The sequence below is a fragment of the Phoca vitulina genome, unplaced genomic scaffold (assembly GCF_004348235.1).
Source record: "Phoca vitulina isolate PV1807 unplaced genomic scaffold, GSC_HSeal_1.0 scaffold28, whole genome shotgun sequence".
Lineage (NCBI taxonomy): Eukaryota > Metazoa > Chordata > Mammalia > Carnivora > Phocidae > Phoca > Phoca vitulina.
The window spans coordinates 17839082-17852979 of NW_022589731.1; the positions used below are offsets into that span (position 1 = coordinate 17839082).

General features: G+C 38.5%; 1 protein-coding gene across 8 annotated transcripts in view; it reads right to left on the reverse strand.

Annotated features, from left to right (window-relative positions):
• The window catches only part of ATE1 (arginyltransferase 1), a 168830-nt gene that overhangs the window by 132309 nt on the left and 22623 nt on the right, over positions 1–13898 (reverse strand). The gene's annotated exons all lie outside the window — the stretch shown is intronic.

Genomic DNA, 13898 nt, shown 5'->3' on the forward strand with positions numbered 1-13898 from the left:
CCCGATACGGGGCTCGATCCCAGGACCCTGGGACCATGACCTGAGCTGAAGGCAGACACTTAACGACTGAGCCACCCAGATGCCCCGCAAAGACTCATTTAAAATGATCATATTCAATGCCTCAATGCAAATTACTTCCAACAAATGTCAAAAGTTAAGCACTTACCTGAACAGGCTGTGAGCACACAACTTAGGCAGCTGGCCCAGGGACAGAGCTGAGCTAGGATGCAGGAGCCAGCCTGTTCTAGAACTAGATCGCCACCTGGTGGCGGGAGTGAGGAAACAATCCAGTGTTGTACCACTTCCTTTCACTACTCCATGGGGTCCGCACGGACCTATGGCAACCTTCTCCCCTTTACTTTACCACACTGTTGAAACATATATGCCCGAAAGAAGATAACTTTCCCGGAAATAAGTATCCTTCAGAAGAGGAGGTCTCCTTATATTTGAGACTCCCACAGGAAGTTCTCTGAACTAATTTAGAAAACAGCTTTCTGGGAAAGCACAGTAGTTTGAACTAACCTCAGTTATAAGTTTTAAATTAATACAAGACCACCTGATGGAATCAGCAAACAAATAAAAGGTATTTATAGGTAAAAGGGCATAATTTCAGGGGCCTGTTTTTGGAAAACCCAACAAACAACAAGTGGCAAGGGGGAAGCCCAGCAGATTCGCCATATTGTCTTTATCCTATGAATGCTTGAAATTTTCAATTTTAAAATGTTTTAAAAATAAAAATATATCATTCAGATTTACTTATTAATCTTAGGGATATGTCTTTCACGTAATATGTGAACTTCTTTCCAAAAAAAAGCCTTTTAACCTAAAACTCCAAAAAAAAAAATTAGTTATTTTAAAGTCTTTTAAAGATTTCCTTAAAAAACAATAAATGGTAACACTGTGAATGTCCTGATTATCTACAACCAAATAGAGAAAAACTCTCCTGATGTTATTCAATTGGGTACTTACGGCCTAGCCTAACCATTTCCACTCGTTTCATCCATGGATTCAGTGTGCTGTGCTGTAAACAATCTGAACAGAGGCAAAGATGGTGTGGTGTGTCATCCATGCCAAGAGTGGGCTCTAGTGCTGACAAAGACACCTAGCAGGTAAGAAACTATTTTCATCTTCCCCTATACTTTCCTGTTACTAACTCATGAATGTGTGACACAGAGGGAAGAAGGAAGGGGCACCTCGGTGGCGCAGTCAGTGAAGCCACTGACTGCTGGTTTCGGCTCAGGTCATGATCTCAGGGTTGTGAGCTCAAGCCCTGCATTGGGCTTTGCGCTCAGCATGGAATCTGCTTAAGACTCTCCCTCTCCCTTTGCTCCTTTCTCTGCGCATGTGTGCTGTCACTCTCTCTCTAAAAATAAATAAATCTTTAAAACAAAAAAAAGAAGAATGAAAACATAGAACAGGGGTGACCATGAAGCCTGAGAACCTTACTTTGTTTAATCAGATAGAGAATGGTATGCTCACAATAGGAAATACTTTTGTGACAGAGATCTTTAGTAGGAATTTACTAAAAGCAGTGTTAAACTGCAAACAACAAAGCCAGGAACGGTTCATGAAGCGTTCTAGTCAATACCATGGAAGGAGAATAAAGTCAGAGAAATCACAATCTACGGGCAGCAGCTCCCCAATCCCTTACTCTAGCCCCAGGGACTGCAGGCAATGAAGAGCGGTGCACAGTAATGATGCCACCAGAAGGCCCTTTCTGCTTGACACTGGGTGTGTTCCAATACATGGCCACGCAATGACTTATAAGCAAATCACTCAAGCCAGGCTTACTTTCATCCTCCCTAACTCTACCCCAGGTAAAAGACTTGACCTCACCTAAAAAAAAGGGAAGGGTAGGAATATATATTTCTCTTAAAATGTAAATAAAAATTCTTTTAATTCTATAACAATGCAACTATGAGATTATGTATACATACATATAGATATATACACACACAGAGTCACATGGTTTATTCTACCATATGGGGAAAGGGCAAAGTATAAGACTACCTCTTTAGTGCGAACAGAACACTTCATACAGACCAATTAGACCAGGTCTAATTTCTTGCTGCTTAAATATTTTATTAACTCAAGAACCTGGATTCAGTCACTAAATCTATCAGAGCAGATTCATATTCCTACCGAGAAAAAAGGTATGAGTCATTCAAGATGCTGTTTGCTAGAAAGATAACCTTGAAACCTCAGAATTTACACTGTTGAGAATTTTCCTAGTTCCTCAGGACAATCACGATGATGTCATTTCTGTCATCCACTCCACTGCTCACTCCCATTCTCTTTCCTGTTGCCAGGAGCATCAGTCTGCCACTCGTTTTCCAAAACTGTATAAAGTAGAAATGCAAAACACAATTCTCTCTAAACATTTCAGCCTATGATCATAGAGGCCAACCAAAATAAGACACTTCCTCTAACATCTTTCTAATAATTTAAAAATTAAGCAGGGGGGAGCCTGGGTGGCTCAGTAGGTTAAGCATCTGCCTTCAGCTCAGGTCATGGTCCCAGAGTCCTGGGATCGAGCCCCACATCGGGCTCCCTGCTCCGCGGGAAGCCTGTTTCTCCCTCTCCCACTCCCCCTGCTTGTGTTCCCTCTCTCGCGCTCTCTCTGTCAAACAAATAAAATCTTTAAAAAAAAAAAAAATTGAGCAGGGATATGTTTCTCACCCATTGTCAAAACAACAAAAGTCTGGGACCACACTCTGTAGGGTGTGCTGTGGAGTAAGGCACTCCTCTAAACTGGAGTGCAAAAGGGTACAACATCTGGGAAGGGAATTTGGCAAAATCTAGCAACATTGTATGAACTTTTGCCCATGTGCACTCTGTGAAATCAACCATAAAAGAATACCTCTACACACGCATAATGACAAAATTATACTACCTGTAGCAGCACAAAATTAGAAATAACCTAGGGGCACCTGGTTGCTCAGTCAGTTGAATGTCTGACTCGCGATTTTGGCTCGGGTCATGATCTAATGGGTCCTGGGATTGAGCCCTGTGTTGGGCTCCGCACTCAGTGGGGAGTCCGCTTGGGATTCTCTCTCTGCCCCTCCCCCCACTCAAACACTCTCCCTCTCTAAAATAAATCTTAAAAAAAAAAAAAAGGAAATAACTCAAATGTCCATTAGCAATAGACCGCGTTAATAACTACAGCACATCCTTTCACAAAACGGCATGTAGCTGAAACAACAAAGAATTAGGGTTCTCTATGAGATGCTAGGACTGTGACCTTGGATATGTTTGCAGGGAAAAAATAAAGGCCAAAAAGTGTACATAGGACGTTTTTCTTGGTGAAAAGGAGAAAAATAAGATTATTCATATGTATTTGTGTTTTTGGTTTTGCAAAAATACCAGAAGGATAAACCAGAAACTCATCAAAATGGTTATTACTGGAGGGCAGGGACAGGCTGGAGGAGACATGGAAAGAAGACTTCTCTGAGTGGATCTCTTTGGGTGACTCTGGAAGCACATAAATGCATCACCTATTAAAAAACTAAAATTAAGAAGTAAACCCCCAAATTCAAAACAAACTGAAATAAGTGAACATAAGTCAATCTGGTATCATAACCACATAAGAGAATAAAATTATTCCATGCGACTTCTGAACACAGTATTCTGATGGAATGTCTGAATGGGATTATGTCCTAGGGACAAAAAGAATCACAAAAGAATCATAAACCACACCTATCAGCTGTCATTAGTACTGTTATTGATACTGTAATGCTGACTCTACTTTATGTATATCATAATACAAACCAAGTTCATAAATATGCTAATGTAATCAAGAAACACAAAAAAGAGAAACAAACATAAAATCAGAAAAGATAACACCACATGTTAAATTTGAATTGGAAATATCAACATAAATTCATACTACCTAATTCTTCTTGGTCTCTAAATTCAATCTTCATTAAAAGGAACCAAGGCTTCTTGGAAAAATGGCTGGCAGATTCCAAGACTGAGTTGGGAAATGTTTAAGATGAGACTGGAGTATCTTTCTGTTCTAGAAAGCAGAGGACAAAGGGGATATCTTGATGGAATGTGCACTGAGCAAACCTGGGACAGTTTGAGCATCAAAAAGAATAATGACTGTGACTATAAAGTCCTGAATAAAAAAATATCCAGAGGTTTTGCAGTGGGGGAAGAAAAGGGGGGCGAGGAGGGAGGTAAACTAATTTGTCACCAGCTTCTCTCCCTAAAATTTGTTAATTAAGGTGAAAGAATTCAGCATTTACCTTGCCTTCTTAGGAGAAACTACAGGTTATCCTCGGTTGATTAGGAAAATCTCCTCCAGCCTTTTTAACCAAGAATGGCTATTAATGTATGTATTAAGAGAAAAAGGAAAGCTAAACAAATCCCTATTCGACAACCAAAGACATCAACGAACACTAACACCATTGCCTAAAAAGGTTGTTGAAGAAAGGGCATTCATCTGTGCTGAAATACCTCTTTACAGATTACTTGCTAATCACAAAGGGGACATCTTACCCTTATAATGAAGAGATCCAGAGTTCACCACCTTAACACAGTGTTCAAAATTAGCACCATCAACACCGAGACAAACCATCATTCTATATCTTCTGACAAAATATGATGTACACAAAATTACCTAATGAAGTACACATGCCAAAATTGTTAAACCTGAATCTAATCAAGATTTAGACTTAATTTTCAGTCTACAGGAGATTGGGGCCACAAAGGAATAAGTTAAATTAGACCACGAGGAAAGATTCAGACAAATACAGAATTTGGGACATTCTATAAGACAACTGGCCTGGACTTTCAAAACCCAATGCCATGTACTGCCGTAGTAATGAACATAACTAGCACCCTAATTAAGACACAAAAATATGACTCTCCACTAAAAGGAACTGGAAATCCTTGGAGAAAAGGCGGATACCAAATCTGGAAGGAAAAGCTACAACATGAGTCTAGAATGTCTTGTGCCAGATAAAAAGGAAATTCCTGACTAACGGGATCATAGCATAAGGTCATAGGCTCTTGCTTGAGGGGAATCCTAGCGGCCAAATTTGGGACAATTTAAGCATTAAAAAAATTATGGCAATGGATTATAATATTTCAAAAGTTTTTTAAATCCATAAGCCCACAGAGATACCAAAAGGAAAAAAGATGGGGGTGGGAGTGAATGGAGAGATAATGTTCTTCTTTACAGTAAATATGTAATTTCAGGTCATAAACGAGGTCATGGGGTGCCCTGGTGGCTCAGTCCGTTAAGTGTCTGCCTTCGGCTCAGGTCATGATCCCAGGGTCCTGGGATCGAGTCCTGCATCTGGCTCCGTGCTCAACAGGGAGCCTGCTTCTCCCTCTACCTCTGCCCGCTGCTCCCCCTGCTTGTGCTCCCTCTCTCTGTCAAATAAATAAATTAAATTAAATTAAAATAAATGAGGTCATAAAAGAATGTAATTCAATTTGATAAATCACCATTCTGCAGCCTCTCCCACCTTCCCATAATTGATTCAGGCAAGGAACATCAAAGGGCATTAAAATGATTGGCTGATACATGTTGGGAAAGAGGTTATTCAAAATGTCTTAAAAACATCATCCCACAGATTACTTCAGGGTATCTCGTGCTTTACAATAGAAAGATCTAAATACAAAGGTGAAAATGTCACTCAACAATAAAGAGATCTGGGGGCGCCTAGGTGGCTCAGTCAGTTGAGCATCTGACTCTTGGTTTTGGCTCAGGTCATGACCTCAGGGTCATGAGATTGAGCCCCAGGTAGGGCTCCACACTCAAGGGGGAGTCTGCTGGAGATTCTCTTCTTCTTCCTCTGACCCTCCCCCCACCCCACCCTCTCACTCTCTCTCTAATAAATAAATCTTAAAAAAAATAAAAATAAAGGGATCCTGTGGCTTCCATCCAACCAAGCGAGCAGACCTAGCATCACAAATAAGGGACAACCTGACACTGAGCTGCCCGAGATGATGCAGCGGAGCCAAAACACCGGCACAACCCCGACAGAAAACTGGTACTGTCTGAGAGCTGAGCATCTGCATATCCGACGACATAGCAGCTCTATTCTAGGTACACACCCAACAGAAACCTGCCCATGTTTACCAGAAGACACGGACAAGGATGTACATGTGCAGCACTCTACACGGGAGCCCCAAACTGGGTACTACTCAAATTCCCATCAACGGCAGACATGGTAAACTATGGTACATTCACAAGTGGAACACTATCCAGCAATCAGACTGAACACCCTATGACACAAATACAGGTGAATCGCACTAACATAAAGTTGAGTGAAAGAAACCACAAGCAAAAGAGGACACATGTAGGACTCTACTTATATAAAGTATGGAACAGGCAAAACTAATCTGCAGGGTTACAAGTCGAGAGTGACCCTGCAGATGGCCGTGATTGGAAAAGGACGAAGGGCAACTTCTGAGGGGCTGGGAGTAGTCAATTTCTTGATCTGAGAATTGTTACACAGAGTTCAATTCATAAAAACTCATCTATCTGAACACTTGTGTATTTTTCTATATGAACATTATACTCCAATAGAAAGTGTTTTTTTTTAAAGTACACATCACTTACACCTAAAAACATTTAAACTGAACCTAATCACTAGAAAACACTCAAATCCTGAATACAGGACATTCTATAGACAATCAGCCTAAGCTCTTTAAAAATGTCAGTCATAAGAAAGAAAAAAATCAAGAAAGACTAAAGAAACAAGGGCCATATTATAAACATAGCATAAATATAAAAGTTCATGAAATGCATGAACCTTGACTGGGTCCTGTATTAAAAAAATAAGCTATAATAAAAGGTATTTTTGGTATAACTGGGAACATCTGAATATGGATTGTGATGTTACAGAATTTCTGTTAATTTTTTAGGAATGATAAATACTGTGGTTACTTAGGAGAATATACTTATTCTCAGGAAGAGCATGCTTAGTATTTTCAGGTGAAGTGTTTTAATATCCACAACTTACTCTCAAACAGTTCAGATAAAAAAGGAGAGGAATTAAGATAAAGCAAATCTGACAAAGTTGTTAACAACTGGTGAGCCCTGGTAATAGTATGTGGGTATTCATTGTAATCTTTCAACTTTTCTGTTTGTAAATATCAAAGTTTCAAAAAAGTTGGGCAAAAAATGGTAGTATCACAAAAAAATTTTAAAAGATAGCTGTTCTAGAATAAAAAATATAATAACCAAATAGAATATAAAAACCTAGATTGGGAGCACCTGGGCGGCTCAGTTGGTTTAAGCATCTAACTCTCGATTTCAGCACAGGTCATGATCTCAGGGTTGTGCCCTGAGCATGAAGCCTGCTTGGGATTCTCTCCCTCTCTCTCTGCCTCTCCCCCCACTCATATATACACACACACTCTAAAAAAAAAACCTAGATTGGATATTAATTTTTAAAAAATGGGAAAATATAAATAAATATAGGACTCGATATTAGATGATATTTAACAATGATATAAATCATTGTTAATTTTCTTACGTGTACCAATGACATTGCGTTTTGAATAAGTACATCTTATTTTTCAGAGATTCATGCTAAAAAGCTTAGGAGTAAAATGTCACGTTTACAATATAAGTTAAAATGACTCTCACACAAAAAAGATGAGGCAAACATGGATAAGTAATTATTGTTGAATCTAGGTGATGAGTATAGGTGGTCAGTATACTATTCTTTCAATTTCCTTTTTGTTTGAAAGTCCGTAAAAAAATTTAGAAAACAATTTTATCAGTGCCTCAGAAATGTGAAGAGACCGCTGCAGCTATGAGTACAGTCTGTTTTTCAACGAGTTTAGAAAAGTTGAGGTCAATTTTATTTATTCTAAGGAACCAATGGCACTTAATAAATATTATTAGATAATGGTATGTTCTATAATACAATATCAATAAAATTCCAGCTCAGATCCTATGTTATTATATATGAAATTTGTGGTATTTTGAAAAACAAAGATTCATATGTCCTGGTTTTATATTATATTATACAAAAGATAGGTCACAAATTACACCCATTTGATTTTATTTATATTATATTATTTTCTGAAAATCTGTTATCTATCTGAATGATTGAAAACAGCAATGGAAGCAAACATGCTGGAGTAATTCATCAAGTCCTTTACAATCTCACTACAATTATGTGCTACTTCTCTAAGGATATTATTAAGAAGAACTGAATTGCTATTTTATATATCAGAGCAATCTATATTTATCTTCTCATCAAATCTTTGAAAAAATAATCTACTTTTGGGGGTGCTGAAATGATTATTTTACGGTTACCAACAGAGTTAAAATGGATTTTATGCACTGATACGGTTGCTTCAAGTCTCCAAGTTACTATGCTGACTTTTATTTACTTTAAATGCTTTATAAGAGCAAAAAATGTATTTTCTTGAACACAAGTGAATTAGTTTCACCCATTATATTAACAAAATCACACCAGGGTGAGCTGCTGCACAGAGACCCTAAAGCGAGTCAGAAGAACACTTAAACTTCTCAGAGGAGAACTTTTTGGCTTCTCTTCCTGCATCCGAGCACAGGAACACTGGTCATTCAATCATGCAGAAAACCGTAGTCATGTACAAGGGGAAATTACTTCTGCACTCTATAATTAATGAAATGAGTTCCTTCAAAATAAAATGCCACACTCAAGACTGGGAAGCAAAGTAATATGTTCAGATCAGTTTCTCAAGGCAGCCAACCCTACAGGTAGAGTGTGCTTACTCTATCTGTAAGCAATGGTTTAGCCAAGTGAAGTAAGAATTTCTAGGATGAACACACCAGGTGAAGGACCTCATCTACAGCCGTGACCCTCTCCTTACATGCCAACTCCAAGGCAGCTTTCAGGCTTGAAATTCCCTATTAATTAGCCCCAAATTTAATTATCTTACCTAGAGAAGACCAGAGGTATTGCTCCTGACCACCGCCATGTGTATAAAGCAGGGCTATCATTCAGAGGAACGACCGTGTTCACTCTTAACTCCAGAGCAGTGCTGCAATGAGGCACAAGGGGGCAGGCCACAAAAATAGGGACTGGCTCACCAATTCCCAAGGGAAGTAACTATATTTGGAACAGTGCATGGGGAAGTTCAAGCCTACAGGCATTCTTAAAAATTGAGATTTTGGTGATAAGCAAGTAAGAGAAGACCAGAAGTTTCATGAGGGCAACAAGCTAAACCACAGGCCCAACTGATAAATCAGAGAGAAACAGAAAGAGACAGGCAGGAAGAGCCCACTTGGGGTCAGAACAAACTGTAGAGAATGGCCTCAAAAACTGCCCTGCAGAGGGGCCCAAGTTTAATTAAACCAGACTATAAAGCAATTTATGTTCCCGGGACACTGCTGAAAACCACAGAGCAATTGGCCAGCAATTAGTGGAGCCTAAGAGCTGGGTCTGACACCAAAAGAGACAAACATCCTAACAAACAGATCAGGGTAAGAAAAAACGGAAGACCACTATCATCCCCGGTTAGCTGCAATGCTCAAGGCTGAGCCCTAGGAAGTGACATCATAGACTTCTCCTACTTTATATAAATGTATACTCTCCTCTCTTCCCTACTGATTTTAAAACCAATTGTATAAAAGAGCATAATTGTGTTGTTGGAATAACAAGTAATATATTTGATAACATCATCATAAAGAAGGTGGATGGGAACAAAGCTATAACACAGTAAGGAAATTATACTAAGTGGTAACTCAAATCCACTCCTATATTCCAAAGAGAAATGAGTATGTCCACATAACACTTGTACATGAATGTACACAGAATTTTTCACAAAAGCCAAAAAAATGAAAGCCACCCAAATGTCCACTGATGGATGCAGAAACAAAATGTGGTACGATGAAATATTATTCATCCATAAAAAGAAATACTGGTATATGGTAAAACACGGATGGACCTTAAAAACACTATGCTGTGTGGAAGAAGCCAGTCAACAAGAGACCACCTACTGTATAATTCCATTTGCATGAAATATCCAGATTAGGTTAATCCAGAGACAGAAAGTGGAATAGTCGTTGCCTAGAGCTGGGGCGTTCAGGAAAAAATGAGTGACTACTGATGGGTATGGGGTTTCTTTGTGGGATGATGAAATGTTCTGGCATTGGTGATAATGGTTGCATAACTGTAAACGTACTAAAAACCACTGAATCATATACTTTAAATGGGTGAATTATATCTCAATAAAGCTGTTACTAAAAAAAAAAAGCATAGTGCAGGGTCTTGACCTGCAAGGTATTATTTTACGTTTATTTCTTAGAAACCATATTCAGAGAGATGACAGACAAATCAGCTTATAAGAAAAACTATCATTTCATATGTCTCTGAAAACTGTATGAATTCAGTTAGATGTCAGGTAAATAAAATGCTATGGATGATCTTAAAGTCAAAGGATTTATCAAACCCAATATAATATTTACCAAGCCATACTCACTTGCATGATATCATATCAAAGTACTATTCTGTCAAAATCATTTTCACCAGTACAAATTTTCTGTAAGCATGTGACCCTATAAAATAGATCATTAAGGCAAAGCTATTTTGCTATAGTAAAGAAATCCATTACATATTTCTATTTAAACACATGGTCAAATCACATACCCAGAGTTCAGTACTGACAGCAGTGAATGTAAATTAAAAATGTATACTTCACTGCATACAAAAGGAAATAGAAATCTGAATGGCTCAAATTAAAATTTACTGTAGAATTTTAATTAAATGCCATGTTCATTTTTCTTAAAAAAATATATACCACTTTTATAGTATGGATTACTACCCTACAATATGCATCATTTACACCAAACATTAGAGTTGTCCCATAATATATAACAAAATTGAGAAAACATAACCTAGCACACAGACAGAAGAATACAAAGCCTTTTCTAAAAAGCCTCAATCAGGGTGCCTGGGTGGCTCAGTCAGTTAAGCATCCAACTCTTCATCTCAGCTCAGGTCTTGATCTCAGAATTGTGAGTTCAAGCCCCATGGTCGCGGGGAGGGGAAGCCTCATTCATACCTTAAGTCTGAATACAGACCACCACCCTGGAGCCTCTCCAGATGCTAAGTTCCAGATGCTGGTTTCTGATTAGTATCTTCCCACAGTTAGTTATCCCACAGGCTTCTCAAACTCAACCTAGCCGACACAGAACTCATTTTCTGTCCCAAAATGCACAAATTCTTCTTCCTCTTGTATTTCTTATCTCAGATAAGGTTACCATCATCTACCCAGTCATGCAAGCCAGAAATGAAAAATCAATTTGGATTCGTCCCTCTCCTCCATTTCCAACTCCCAAACATCCTTCAAGTCAAACACCAAATCCTCATCAACTCTACCTCCAAAGTGTCTGCTGTACCCTCACCATCCTCTTCCTACCAGTATGACTTCAAGTCCATCATACCTCACTGGCTCTGCCTCAAGTCTCACCACTCTTAAATAAAACGTGGCCAACATTATTGTGGGAACCACTCATCTACTCCTCTTAAAACAATGTGGTTCAAATAAGCACCTTCCTCCACCTAAGCTCTTGGGTGGAGCATGTGATCCAGACATGACCAGAGTTCTCTATCCTCCAGTCACAGTGACTGGTTCAGGGATAAGAATGTATCTCAAGTTGGGCCAATCAGTACCTTCCTTGGGACTTCTTACTGAAATAAGAAAAGAAGTGCACATTATTTTTTGCTGAGATCACTCGCTGTGAGAATAACGTACCTTAAACTGGCAGTATTCATCTCTGCCACCATGTGCCTGAGTCAGATTCAATCCTTACAAAGAAAGCAAGCTGGGAGACCACAAGCAAGAAGCACTAATGGTATTTTCCTGAGATCTAATGAAGCCAAAACTTCTTTGTTATATACGCAAATAAATCCCTTCTTTAAGAAAATCAATTCAACTTTGCTTTCTGTTGCCTCTCAAGTCCTAACACATTTCTTAACAACTAAATGGAATTCTCCAGCTCCACTATCTAAAATCCTTCAATCATTCTTTATTACTATTAAGGTTAAAGTCCAAGACTCTAAGGTCTGCAAATTCTGGCCCTTGATTATTTGATGGCATAATAATCAACTTTGGCACTGCAAAACACCATAAGCAAAGTAAAAAGATAAATGACAAACTAAAGAGGAATATCTGCAACTTTTATCCCAAGGGCTTAGGTCCTTAATATATAAACAGTTTCTAAGAAATGGAAGAAAAAAAGTACTCCTAGGAAAACAAGCAAAACTATGACCACATGGTTCACATAAAACTCAAATGGATTTTAAACATAAGAAAACATGCTCAATTTCATTTATAATAAAAGGAATGAAAATTAAAATGACACAAATTTCATTTGCATGTATATGGCAAAAACTCACAATTCTTATAAAATCTCAGTGACCAAGGCCATGGAGGAATAAGCATTCACATAGACTGCTGGCTACAAAAGGGTACAACCCCTGTGAAGAGGAATCCCTCTGGAGAGGAATTGACCCAGCAATCTGGAAGCTTATCACAAAGACACAGTGACAAAAATACAAACAATTCTATGTACAAGGGTACTCACTGCAACACTATGAAAGGGTAAAAGACTAGAAATCGCCAAATAGCCACCAGTAAAGGTCAGAATGAAGAAACCATGCAAGTACTCAGCAGCTAGAAAATGAAGATCTCTATATATTGTTCTTGCGTGACCTCCAAGTATAGTATGTTTGTATAATAAAGAGGGGGAAACATGTGCATGTATAAGTATATGTATATGTACTGGTATGTTGTAAAACATGCACACACAGAGATACACATACCCACACGCACACCATACAGAGAGATCACACAAAAGCACACACACAGATACCACATGTATATGTGCTTACATTTTCAAAAAGTATCATTAGAAGCAAAATTAATTTTAAGATAAACGACCCAGTTTCTTTTAAAAATGCTATTAAAAACAAGAGGGAAATGTATTTTAAATTAAAAGATGTTCAACCAAATGGGATGTATAGATCTTACAAGAATCCCGATCCAAACAAACCAACTATAAAAAGACATTTAAAAAAAAGACATTTTTGAGACAACTAAAGAAAATCTAACATGTACTAGGCATGAGATGACATAATTATCGTTAAGCTTGCTGGGCATGATTATGGTACTGTAGTTATGTATTTTTTTAAAGTTTATAATTTTAATCTAGAGATTTCCCTCCTTTTTTTTTTAAAAACACTGTTTATTATAGATTTGTCTTACAGAAGTGCCCAGGTATCATTTTAAATAATCCTTTATCCCTCATATTTTTTGTGAACCGGTTATTCCATCTAGAAGCTTATAATTCAGGTTCAGTTTCTTCAGCAAGAATATTCCATAGGTGGCATTTTATACTTCTTACATATAGTCCTGTTGCCAAGAATGCCCTTCTCCCCTTTGGCCTGACAAACATTTACTTATCCTTTAAGACTTGGCTCAGAAGTCACCTCCTTTGGAAAACCTCCTTAACCTCCAGTCCCATACTAAGCTGACTTCCCCTACTTACTAATCCAATAGCTAACCCTAATGGCATTGGAACTGCCTGCCCCTCTGTTGCCACAATCAGGCTGTGAACACCGTTAGCAATGGACTAGTCTGCAGGACTGGACTCCATGGAGGCCTGAAGCCTAAGTGGGTGAAGTTCCAGGAAAGTAATCTTTACCCAGTAAACACATCAGATCATGGCCTGGTGTCATGGCCCAATCATTCATACCCGGTAGGCAGGCAGCACAAAGCCAAAATCTCCAGGGTAATAGGAAGGAGTAATGTTCAGGAGTAAGACCCCCTGAGAATATCAAAGGGAGCTTTTTGCATCTGGCAAACTCCTTACTATTTGTAAACACTATCATCCACAGCTGCATGGCTCAATGGGGAACTTAGGGAAGCACTTCCCAAAC